The sequence below is a fragment of the Procambarus clarkii genome, chromosome 16 (assembly GCF_040958095.1).
Source record: "Procambarus clarkii isolate CNS0578487 chromosome 16, FALCON_Pclarkii_2.0, whole genome shotgun sequence".
Lineage (NCBI taxonomy): Eukaryota > Metazoa > Arthropoda > Malacostraca > Decapoda > Cambaridae > Procambarus > Procambarus clarkii.
The window spans coordinates 38,554,030-38,566,518 of NC_091165.1; the positions used below are offsets into that span (position 1 = coordinate 38,554,030).

General features: G+C 45.5%; 1 non-coding gene across 1 annotated transcript; it reads left to right on the top strand.

Moving 5' to 3' along the window:
* The first annotated feature begins 406 nt into the window (after nucleotides 1-406).
* On the top strand, nucleotides 407-525 carry LOC138365478 (5S ribosomal RNA). The gene has a single exon (XR_011228833.1). It is a non-coding gene; the product is annotated as a 5S ribosomal RNA (ribosomal RNA).
* The last annotated feature ends 11,964 nt before the right edge of the window (nucleotides 526-12,489 follow it).

Below are 12,489 nucleotides of genomic sequence, written 5' to 3' on the forward strand. Positions count from 1 at the left end.
ATCACGACGGTTGGTTTTACGGCTCCGAAACCTGGATCCCATATCTTCTCTAAAATAGAAGCATTTGTTCATGTTCTTTGTAAAAGTATCATAAAGCAGGACAGATGAGACAAATATCATAAAAACTGAAGAGCAGATGAGCACACACATGTATGTATTACAAAAGAAAATCCACAAATTCATTAGAAATTGGCAGGGTAGGCTGAGGAAGTAGGTAGATGTAAAATGTCTGTAAATGGCGAAAGAACATAAACCCAAGACTGAATAAACGATGTTAAATATCCATGCCAAGGAGACAAAAATATGTTAGGATACAATTACCATTAAGACACCACAAGAAGGTCCGTATCCTGCCGTGATGACTAAAAAGAGTTGGTTATTAGCCACAATGTGTAGGCAGTCTCATGCCAACGGCCATACCACGTTGAGAACACCGCTTCTCGTCCGATCAGCGAAGTTAAGCAACGTTGGGTTTGGTTAGTACTTGGATGGGTGACCGCCTGGGAACACCAAATGCTGTTGGCAATAATGTTTTTTGTTTTGTTTTGTTTTGTTTCGTTTGTTTTTGTTTGAATGGCTGGCTGGCTGGCTGGCTGGCTGGCTGGCTGGCTGGCTGGCTGGCTGGCTGGCTGGCTGGCTGGCTGGCTGGCTGGCTGGCTCCACGGGAAATTCACGGAGTTGTGTGGAATAAGGCCTGGTAAAATGAATTAATATGTATGTCATGTTTAAAACAAACTCGCTTAATATAGTGTGTGAGGCTTTATACAAAAACAAACAACCAAAACAAAACATGTTGTATATATATATATATATATATATATATATATATATATATATATATATATATATATATATATATATATATATATATATATATAGCTTAATCCGGGTTTGAACTCGCAACTCCAAGAATACGCATCACTTATATACACTTTACCACTGGACCACTGCAGGACACTTGATGCTGAGGTATCAATTTAATGACGTAAATGCCATTTCCACAAATAAATGATAATTTAAAAGTATTTGTATGTACAAATCTTTTCTGTTTAAAAGGCTACAATATCAGTTACTGATATAATTTGTGTTAATGTTTCTATACCCACAGGAAGGCATGTTTTTGCTTATATGTAAGGGGTACGGAGAAGGAATCCACAGACCATCATTCCCCTTCCCCCCCCCCCCCCCCTCCCACCTACTACCACCACCACCACCACCACCACCACCACCACTACTCACCACTACTCACCACCAATCACCACCAATCACCACCACCACCAATCACCACCACCACACCTAACCGAAAACCCCCTAACACATCAACCCTCCCCCCAATCAACAGGCGAAATAATAACCCTCAAATGCCTGCCTGCCTGCCAGCCAGCCAATACTAACGGTCTTCTCAGAAAGAAAATCTCTTTGTATCTGTATTACTTGATGAAATGTATGATTCTAATAATGAAAATAAATTGTTATGTCGGTTGTATGAGCATAATGACCAATATGCACATGATATGAATGAATTAAATAGTGTAGTTTTAAGTAATTAGGTTGTAGACACATTAAGCGGATATGATATTTGACGCGTCCAGAACTGGTGATTTTTGGTTTAGTTTTAAATGCACCACCACCACCACCATTGCTTCCCCAGAGCCTAATTAAGGACCGGTAAAAGGAGTCAATATGTATGTCATCTATAAAACCAAAGAATGAATAAAAACACACACACACACACCTACATAATAGTACTAGGAAGATTGTATGGCATAAAAAGAAAAAAAAGTACTCCCATTGGGTCGTTTGAACTCGCGACTTCCAAAACACCAGCCACACACCTTACCACCCAGCCACCATAGAGTTGGTATAATTGTGCAACTTTAGTTATAAAACTAAAGTTCTTATTGTCTCAAATCTTATTGTCTGTTCTATGAAAAGGCATGATGTAAATTATGTATTTTTTGAATGATTGAATTGTAGGCACATTAAGCGGATTCGATATTTGATATATCCAGAAAAGGTGATTTCTGTTCAGTTTTAAAATGCATCACCGTTAACGCTAAAGGACTGGTAAAACGACTCGATGTTTGTCATTTTTAAAATAAACACTAAAACTAGGCCCTTAACATATATAATGTTTGAATATAAATTGAATGCATATAAATACAAAGTGGGAGTGGCTGGCTGGCTGGCTGGCTGGCTGGCTGGCTGGCTGGCTGGCTGGCTGGCTGGCTGGCTGGCTGCCTGCCTGCCTGCCTGGCTGGCTGCCTGCCTGCCTGGCTGGCTGGCTGGCTGGCTGGCTGGCTGCCTGCCTGCCTGCCTGCCTGCCTGCCTGCCTGCCTGCCTGCCTGCCTGCCTGCCTGCCTGCCTGCCTGCCTGCCTGCCTGCCTGGCTGGCTGGCTGGCTGGCTGGCTGGCTGGCTGCCCGCCCGCCCGCCCGCCCGCCCGCCCGCCTGCTTGCCTTGCCTTGCCTGTCCTGTCCTGTTATTGCCTTGCCTTGCCTTGCCTTGCCTTGCCTTGCCTTGCCCTGCCCTGCCTTGGCTGCAGCTGGCTGGCTGGCCGTAAATCAACTCTTAACAACACCACACCACACCACACCATCACTCATCACCCATCACCCACCACCGGCCCCAGTCTCCCAGCCTCTCTTATATACCCGAGCAGGCCCTTTAAATTATTTGAATTGTTGCACTTCGGCCAATGGCACGATCGCTGCTGCTCAAACATATTCTGGTTCACAAGTATTATAATATATTATATTATATTATATTATATATATATGTATATATATATATATATATATATATATATATATATATATATATATATATATATATATATATATATATATATATATATATATATATATTTATTCATGAAACACATTAAAACCTTGATCATTTATTCATTCATTACGTCTAGTGAAGAATTGCTTTTGTTCATTTGTATGATTAAAAATTGATAGAATATGAATTCCTCGCTTAAAGTAAAATATAAAATATATATTGGATTTATATGATTGGTTAATATTCCAAGTGATGCTGAATATCCCCTATAATTTTGTTTTGTTTGTTTGTTATGTACACATTCCAAATGAAATCAATATAAATGTTATTATTAATGTTTGAAAGTTGATTGTCTACTTGAATCTCTCTATTAAAGTGTGTGTGGCTCCGGATGGAGCCTGGTTATGGTATTTGTCGTGGTGGGTGGCAGAAGTGCTTACTTCTTCTCTGTCTTCTTTGGCAAAAGAACTGCCTGAATGTTTGTAAGAACACCTCCCTGTGCAATGGTTACGCCAGACAGAAGTTTGTTGAGTTCTTCGTCGTTGCGGATGGCCAACTGCAAGTGACGTGGGATGATACGGGTCTTCTTGTTGTCACGTGCGGCGTTACCGGCGAGCTCCAGAACTTCGGCAGCGAGGTATTCCATGACGGCTGCCAGGTAGACAGGAGCGCCAGCACCGACGCGTTCGGCGTAGTTGCCTTTACGCAGCAGACGGTGAATTCTGCCCACGGGGAACTGAAGTCCGGCCCTGCTGGAGCGAGACTTTGACTTGCCCTTCACTTTGCCTCCCTTGCCGCGTCCTGACATTGCTGCTGCTGTTGTGGGTTTGTGGTGTTTTATGCCGGCTTTGCTTTGCTTTGATGTCCAAAGAGCTTGGAAAGGATGTGGGAGGAAGAAGGATGGGGCGATGAAATTCTTGGAAGAGGATTTGGATGTGGAGAGAGGAGGCTTGAAAGTTCGGTGGCCCGTCCACCTTGGATTGGAGATGTTTTTTCAGTCAAAGCCTGTAGCTTAAGTTCTTCTTGGGCGGCAGGAGGCTAGTGGTGGGGCAGGGTGATGTCGTCCTGGTTCACTTGAGGTGGACTGTCTGGCTTGGAGGAGGCGTCTTCCTTATTGAGATGGTGAGAGGTAAGTTCACTGTTGCTTGGTGGTGTCTAGGCCAGGAGGTATTCGCATGTACTTCCCGAATGTTAGCGGTGGTATTGGTGTTCCTGTCGGGTCTTCATCTTCTTCCAGGAAGGTCACTTGTCCCCTCTTGAAGTCGAATTTAGGGTCGATGTATACGCTCTCCAGAGCGCAGAAGTCTACATAGCGTTCCACGGTCTCGTGGTGGACAAACACAGGGTAAGGCATGGTGGTCTTGAGCTGGTTCATGATCCTGTTGCATTCTAAGGCAATGACCATTCTTGTGCTTCGATTGCCGTTGAAAGTGCCGCCGTGATTGAGGTAAAGTCCAAAGCAGGGCACTTTCTTGCTTGATTTGCTTGGGTTTAGGTCGAAGTCTGGGGCCTCATATGTGATGGTCTCAGCCAAGGTTTCTAGGAACTCTGGTTCTGAATCTGATTCTGATTCCACTTGCTGGCATTTTGGTCTCCTTTTTCCTCTCATTTTCTTCCGTCTCGGGCTGGTGGGGGCAGGTGATGAGGTTGACTTGTCTGTTGTGGTGGTAGTCTGGGTGGATGCTGTTGCCTGGGTGACTTGTGCTGGGTTCGACTCCGGTGGTGGTGGTTGCGGTATGACTGCGGTTGCTGTTGGTGTTGGAATTTCGTCTGTTTGGGTTGAAGCAGCGTTGTGATGTTGAAATAGGTCTGCTGGTATCAACATTGTAGGCAGGTTGTTCTGGGCGAGCAGCCTGTTCAGTACTCTCACGTATTTTGCGTTGTCTGTTCCCGCCTCTCTCTCAGCTACACTGATCAGGCATGGGATGAGAGTGGTGTTGGCCGAGGCCGCTGATTGGCTGACAGTCAAGTTGGTTGGCTGAGCTGCAGTCGCCTGTGTCCTGGGTCCCCATTGGGGGGTGGTCTGGCCTGGTGTGGACGTCTGTGTAGCAGGAGCAGAAGCGTTGGGAAGCACTGGAAACGATGTAGCTTGGATATTGAAGCTCGCCGGCTGATTGGTTGTTGGGTTGGCAGATGCTGTTTTATTTATTTCGTCTAGTCGTACTTGGCAGTCCATGGAGACGGCGGTGTGAGCTCCTCCACAATTGAGGCACAGTTTGGTGGTTGACCGGCAGGTTTTGAAGTGATGATCCTGGGTACAAATGCTGCATTTAACCTCTGCTTGTTGGCAGTTCTTGGTATCATGATCGTACTTGTAGCACTTAAAGCACTGGCAAATGTTGTAGTACCGTTCCTTCTTTACAGTGTCAGGTGTGATGGAAATATCCAGACATCTAAATCCATTTTCCACAGCTTGGGTAGCTGCAGCAGCTGTTGTGAAGGTGACCTTGAGAGTAGGCCTAGGGTTGTCGTTGTTCTTGATGACCTTGACTGTAGCAGCAGTCAGAGCCGGGTTTCTGGTGTTGATACTATCAAGTATGGTACCAGGGTCTTGGGTGGCGATGTAGACACTTGTGTGGCTGACGAAGATGGTTCGTTCAGCCAAGTAGCGACGGTTGGGAGTGATGATCAGGTTGGCGTTTCGTAGGGCGTCCTGGTGTTCTGGTGCAAACAGTTGCTCCAGAGCTTGCTCGCTTGAATAAAGAAGTACAGCGCCGTCAGCATCGTCACGGATGTCCAACGGGGCTGCGTTCGTGATGTCAACGATTTTCCTTAGTAATTGGGGTCCGGTGTAAGTGGTTTCGTCACGAAACCGGACCTTTATGCGGTAAATCATGGCTCTACGTTGCTGCCTAATATTTACCCACCCGGCAGTGCTGGGTGCAGAGAGCCTGATCTAGGTTTTCGGTCTTTTGTTTATTTCCCGCTCAGGATCAAGGGAGTCCGCCACTGACCAATCAGCGCGCTCCGCCACGCGACCCGCTCTGAGCTGAGTCGCGAGCGGGATATAAAAGGAAAGCTCGACTCGCGCAAAAGTTCATTATTGTATCGCAACGCCAGCCAGCACGAGCATCATCATGCCACCCAAGGCATCTGGAAAGGCTGCCAAGAAGGCCGGAAAGGCCCAGAAGGCCATTGCCAAGGGCGATAAGAAAAAGAAGCGCAGGAGGAAGGAGAGCTACAGCATCTACATCTACAAAGTGCTGAAGCAGGTCCACCCCGACACTGGTATCTCTTCCAAAGCCATGTCGATCATGAACTCGTTCGTGAACGACATCTTCGAGCGCATCGCCGCCGAGGCTTCTCGCCTGGCCCACTACAACAAGCGTTCCACCATTACCAGTCGGGAGATCCAGACGGCTGTAAGGCTCCTGTTGCCCGGAGAACTGGCCAAGCACGCCGTCTCTGAGGGCACTAAGGCCGTCACCAAGTACACCTCCTCCAAGTAAACGGCTTACTTACTGCCCTGTGGTGGTGGCTTGGCCTCAAACCAACAAACTCGGCTCCATTGGAGCCACACTTTAATTTCTAAAGAGATTGTGAGTGTTAGACACCAATACTATTATAACAAAAACCTCTGTCACTGAAAGCAAATAGCTATAAAATGAGAATATTTATGAAACTGTCTGTGTGTGTTTCTCTCTCTCAGTCTCTGTCTGTCTGTCTGTCTGTCTGTCTCTGTCTCTGTCTCTGTCTCTGCATGTCTCTCTCTCTCTCTCTCTCTCTCTCTCTCTCTCTCTCTCTCTCTCTCTCTCTCTCTCTCTCTCAACACACATATAAACACTCGGTATCTTTTTTCTAGAGATTAGAGATTCATTGTTATGTTCCACATTAGGATTACTATGCAGGCCACCCTCTTAAGGTTTGAAAATGTCAAGAAAACGGTTAATTTAAAATGTCATCTCCTAACTTAACAGATTAAGCCAGAGGACCAAAAACAGAATAAAACAGGACAGGACAGTATGTCACTTATACAAGCTGCTTTTATTTCTAGTACAGTATGACAATTTTTTTTTTTTTTTTTGGAGGGGGGGGGGGGGGAGGATCCTTGGCAGTGCATAAGAATGAAAAGCGACGGCGTTTTGTTTGTAAGAGGACAGGTTGTACTACAAATGACTTGATTTATTGATATCACGTGTACAGTGTATGTATGACACCTAAATTATTGTATTTATTTATTTATTATATGTATAGATGAAGGTTAATTCATATGACTGATGCTAGGAATGTCTGAAATCTCCTTAGAAGGATATTTTGGCCCTGAGAAGGGCCGAGTTTGGTGTATACTAGGGTGGTCGTTTTAGCTTATGCACGCTCTCCACGGATACGGCGAGCAAGCTGAATGTCCTTTGGCATGATGGTGACACGCTTGGCGTGGATGGCACAGAGGTTAGTGTCCTCGAAGAGACCGACCAGGTAAGCCTCGGATGCCTCCTGTAAAGCCATGACGGCAGACGACTGGAAGCGAAGATCGGTCTTGAAGTCCTGGGCAATCTCGCGCACCAGACGCTGGAAGGGAAGTTTCCTGATGAGCAACTCTGTGCTCTTCTGGTAACGACGGATCTCACGCAGGGCGACCGTTCCGGGCCTGTAACGGTGAGGCTTCTTCACGCCCCCTGTGGCAGGAGCAGACTTGCGTGCTGCCTTGGTGGCCAGCTGCTTACGAGGAGCCTTGCCTCCCGTGGACTTGCGAGCAGTCTGCTTGGTGCGAGCCATGGTGAACAACTGTGGTTTGTGATGGCCGGCGCAGAATCAGAATCAGAATAATACAGGAGAAGATGCCCATAGGAGCGAGCTTGGAAGTGGGGACAGAAGAAGATAAGGGGGGGTGAGAGGAAGAAGATTTGTAAGAGAAAAAGTGCCAGGGCTAAACCCAGCTGCGTGTCGTTAGGTTGCGGCTTTCGAGGCAGGGACTCAGTCGGGTGTTTTCAGTGACAACATCGGGACATCACAAACTCACAACAACACAGTGATTGGCTCAAGAGCGTCAGGGCCGAACTTTTTTACGGATTGTTTGTGCTGGTTGTTGAGAGCTGAATATGTAATGATAGTGGATGCTGGGTGTTGAGAGCTAAAGTTTAACGAAATACAGAGTTAGGAAGAGGATCATGGATGGTAGAGAAGAGGTCATGATTGTTTCGTGGTAGTCTGAGAGTGTGTAGGAGAAAATCAATGTGTTGTTCATGATGAGTGAGTAGTCTATCGATTTGTTTGTCTGATAGAGTTTTCCAGTAGGTATTTAGGGCAGGAATGTTAGTACTTTCATGGAGACTTTGACTGGTATTTAACTCTTGCCATCGGGTGTTGAGTACCCATCTTAGTGCTCTATTCTGTATTCTTTGAAGTTTTATTTGTGAGTCCCAGGACTGTGGAGGAGGGAGATACAGAGATATAAGTAGGATTTTGAGTGTATGAATAGAGTTTGAGAGGAATTGGGCGAATAGTTCTTTTACAGAAAAAATAGGTGATTTTAGATTTGCTGGAGTTGGTTTTTATACGCCATTTGTACTCCCACTCAGTGACAACATCAAGTTCTGTTTGTGCTCTGTTTGTTAGTGTATCAATGGTGTTGCTGGTGACAAGGTGAGAGACATCATCAGCATAACATATGGTTAATGAAGTGTGATGAACAGGGTCAGGAATGTCGTTTATGTATAGGATGTAGAGTGTTGGGGCAAGAACAGAACCTTGGGGAACACCGGCGTGTAAGTTGAAGTAGTCAGAGTGTTGTTGGAGGAACTTAATTCTCATTGTTCTATTGTCTAAGTAGTTCGAAAGAAGTTTGGTGGTGATAAGAGGAAGATTAAAGTTGTTGCATAGTTTGAATTTTAAGCCGTCATGCCAAACAGTGTCAAAGGCCTTCTCAACGTCCTTAGTGATGAGTGCAGTTTTAAGTCTTTGGTGCTGATTGATACTGAGGTAGTTAGTCATGATGTTTAAGGCGTCGTGAGTGGACCGGTGAGGCCGAAATCCAAACTGTTTGTTAGTGAGTAAGTCATTGTGTTCAAGGTGGGTCCTAAGTCTCTGGTTGATCAGCCTTTCAAAGACTTTGCCAAGTGTCTCTAGAAGGCTGATGGGTCTATAGTTCTTTGGGTCAGTGTGGGGTTTCCCAGGTTTTGGAATAAGAACGGCTGTGGCAGACTTAAAGTTGAGTGGAAAGTATCCAGAGGCAAGGGAGGCGTTGAATAGGTTAGTGATAGCAGTAATGATAGAAGCAGGGAGTTGTCTAAGAAGGATATGTCCAATGCCAGACGCACCAGGGGCTCTACGACGAGTGCCCATGAGAGCTGTCTTGACATCAGCTAGAGTTAGGGGAGTCTGTAGTTCAGTGTTTGAATTGAGATTTTCAAGGTGAATGAGGTCGTCTGGTGTAGTTGCTTGTCTATTTTGGTGTATCCAGTCTTCGACTATTTCAATGTTGGGGCGTGCAAATGGTTCAGGAGGATGAGGGTGAAAGATTTGTTCCCAGTGGTGTTTAAAAATGTTGAGAACTGCTTCAGGATCAGTGATTTTGTTGTTATTATGTAGAAGGTATTTGAACGGTGTGTGAGTTGATCCTTGTAATCGTTTGATTCGTTTCCAGAATTCTTGAGGTGTCAGTTTTCTGTATTGTTCTGCTTGTTCTATAAGGTGTTTCCAATGTTTTGTGTGATCTTCATCTAGGCTGTTAAGGATATGGTTTTTTAATGCTGTTAGGTCCCATAGTATTTGTCCATGACGATGTATGTTTTGTAAGAATCTAGTGTGATAGCAAGCTAAGAGGCGTTTGGAGCGAATGGAGGGGGTGAAAGTGAAATGTGGTTTGTGTGCTGTTTTAGGAATGGAGATGTTTGCTGCATGAATGATGGTGTCTTGTATGTTGCGTGCTTGTGTGTCGATGTCAGTGTGATGTTTGTCATTGTATTCATAAGTGAGATCAGTGTCATCAATGTGTTGTTTGAACATGTCCCAGTTTGCCCTATGGTATGAGAATTGAGGAGTGCTGGGGATGAGAATAGGATTTGTGGAGACTGTGAGAATTAAGGGAATATGATCAGAGCCCGTAATGGGCCCTGGTGAAATGAAGTGTTGCAAGTTGCTGCCGTGTCTGTTGGTGAATATGAGATCAGGCCGGCCAGAACCTGTATGTGTGAAACAAGTGGGGAAATCAGGGCCAAGAAAGAATAGATGTTTTTGGGTGTATATTTGGTGAAGCTGTCTGCCATGCTGATTTGTGGTATTGTGGTGGAATGTAGGGTGTTGTGCATTGAGGTCTGCAAGCAGAAAAACAGGCAAGTGAGAGTTGTTGAAGAGAGTTATGAAATCTTGCATGGGAATGTCGGTGTTAGGACGGGTGTAGGTTGTGCAGATGATGAGAGACCCCATTTGTGTATGAACTTTAATGGCTAGGAAATGTTTGTGAAGCCAATGAGTGTGTAAGAGTTCGTGTTTGTATGAAGAACGGATGAGTATTGCAACTCCTTCATGTGCTTCATCTGGTGACTGGTAAGAGGTGTAGCCATAATGTTTGATTTTATATGAGTTCGTGATGTATGTGCTATTTAATAATAGCACATCAGGTCTCTCGATCTCAATAAAATCTGACACCATGTGTCTAATGTTGAAATATGCCCGCACATTAAACTGTATGATCTTTATGAATTTTTAGGTTTTGATGGGGTGCTGGTGGGGTTTTGTGCATGTACAAGAGCATGAGGGTTGCGTGATTCAATGAGTTGGGCAGTTATTGAGGAGGGTGCATCTTGGAGGATGGTGGTAGGAATTGTAGGATATTTACAGCGGGAGGTGGGAGTAAGACAACGGGTTGCTGAACGGGCTCGGGACGAGACAAGATGAGTTACAGAAGAAATGACTGAAGTTGTTGGGGGATGGAGGGAGACAGAAGGCTTGTTGACAGGGACCAGGTGAGAGGTATCAGAGGTTGTAGTGTTAGTAGTCAGATTGGAAGTGGAGAGGACAATGTTGGGAGAAGAGGTTGAAAGTGCCTTTGACATGGATGCTTCAGTTTGGGATAGTCCAGGATGTGCTGTTTGGTCAGTGGCACCGTTTTCTGTAGCAGTCAGGAGTGGGTTGGTAGGAGATTGTGGGGGAACTGTAGTATTTTCTTCAGCTGAAGTCATGGTGTTTTGTGGAGTGAGGACTGTAGGCGAGAATGGAGCAGAGCGCAATAGTTGAGTAGGAGGAACAGAGATACTAGGAAGGCCGTTATGAGTGAGAAAGATTGGAAGATAGTCAGCAAAGTCACGGCCATCGTCCTTGGCCTTCAAGTAAGCAGCTTGTACACAGGCAGTGACTCGTTCATATGCAAGGTTCTGAAGAGGAGAATAAGGTGGAGGTGGTGGGTGAGGGAAGAGAGGTGGAGAGGACTGAGTTTGTTGTGCAGTATTATGATGATGTTGCTGGTGAGGTGAAGCATTAAGGACACTGGCATAGGACATTGAGGTGGCTGATGCTGTTTGGTGATGAGATAGGTTATGGGAGGTTGAAGAAGAGGAATGAGGGTGTGCTTGAGTGCGAGGTTGGTTATTGCGAAGAGATTTTAGGGTTTGCTTTCTCAAAGGGCAAGATTTGTCAACTGCTGAATGACCTCCTTGGCAATTGATGCATTTTAAAGTGTTGGCAGAGCACTGAGTGTAAAAATGGCCTTCTACAGAACATTTTGAACAAATTTGTGGGCTTTTACATTTCCGGGTTTCATGACTGTATTTGTAGCATTTAAAGCATTGCAGCAAAGGAAGATAGTCAACTGGACTAATGAGATAGGGAGGAGTGCTGGTGCTGAGGATTTTAATTCCATGGTGCAAGAGTTTTTGAGCTTCTGTAGGGGAGGAACATTGGATCTTGAGGTGTTTTGTATTGGGCACTGGGTATATCTCCATTACAGTAATAGCATTCCTGTGAGAGATGTCTTGAGAGAGATTGATAGTAGTAGGTGCTGAAAGGACAGAGCTGTCGACATTTCTTACAAGTACAGAGCATTTAGTTTTTTGTTCAATAGTGAGAACAGGAGTAAGTGAAGCTTGTGTGAGTTTTCTGAAAGTAGGTTCCTTGAAACAGGCAAAAAGGTCGTCTTCAGAGGCAATGAGAAATTTGATGGTGTTTGTGTTGGCATGTTTTATATGGTTAGTGGCTGGTGTGCCAGTGGCATTGTAAAAGGTAGTGATGCAGTCAACTGTGTCTATGGGTGTATTCCCAGTGTAGGTCATCCGTAGACAGTGAGCCATTGTGACTCACTGTCTACTGACAGTCCCGTGTCTTGTGCCAATCACTGCGATTCCATCAGCTCAGTGGGGGGGTCAGTGTGCTCGTGAGCTGTGGGTTGGAGCTCGGTTGTCAGAGGCGTAATTCCGGGTTCCTAGCAGGCTAATTGAACCCGGTTCGGCACAAATACAAAGTATTCGTGAGTCCTGAAGGTGTTACTCAAGGGCAACCCCCACTGCTAGTTGACTCGCACTATCACGAGGTTCTAGCAGTGGATCGGCATAGCAAACAAGCCAGGCAGGGAGACACAGGGCGCAAGCACGTGCTGTGACCCCACCTGGGAGGAAAGGACGAATACCCCACTGCACTTTCACCGCACAGGGGGTAGGTCCCGGCCTGAAGAGGAAGAAATGTTTAGCAGAGGAGAGAAAGAGTGCTATACACGGCAATACACATTACGTAAGTTAGGCCATCCAGCTGTCCCTGGTTTTATTCAGGGTGGCAGT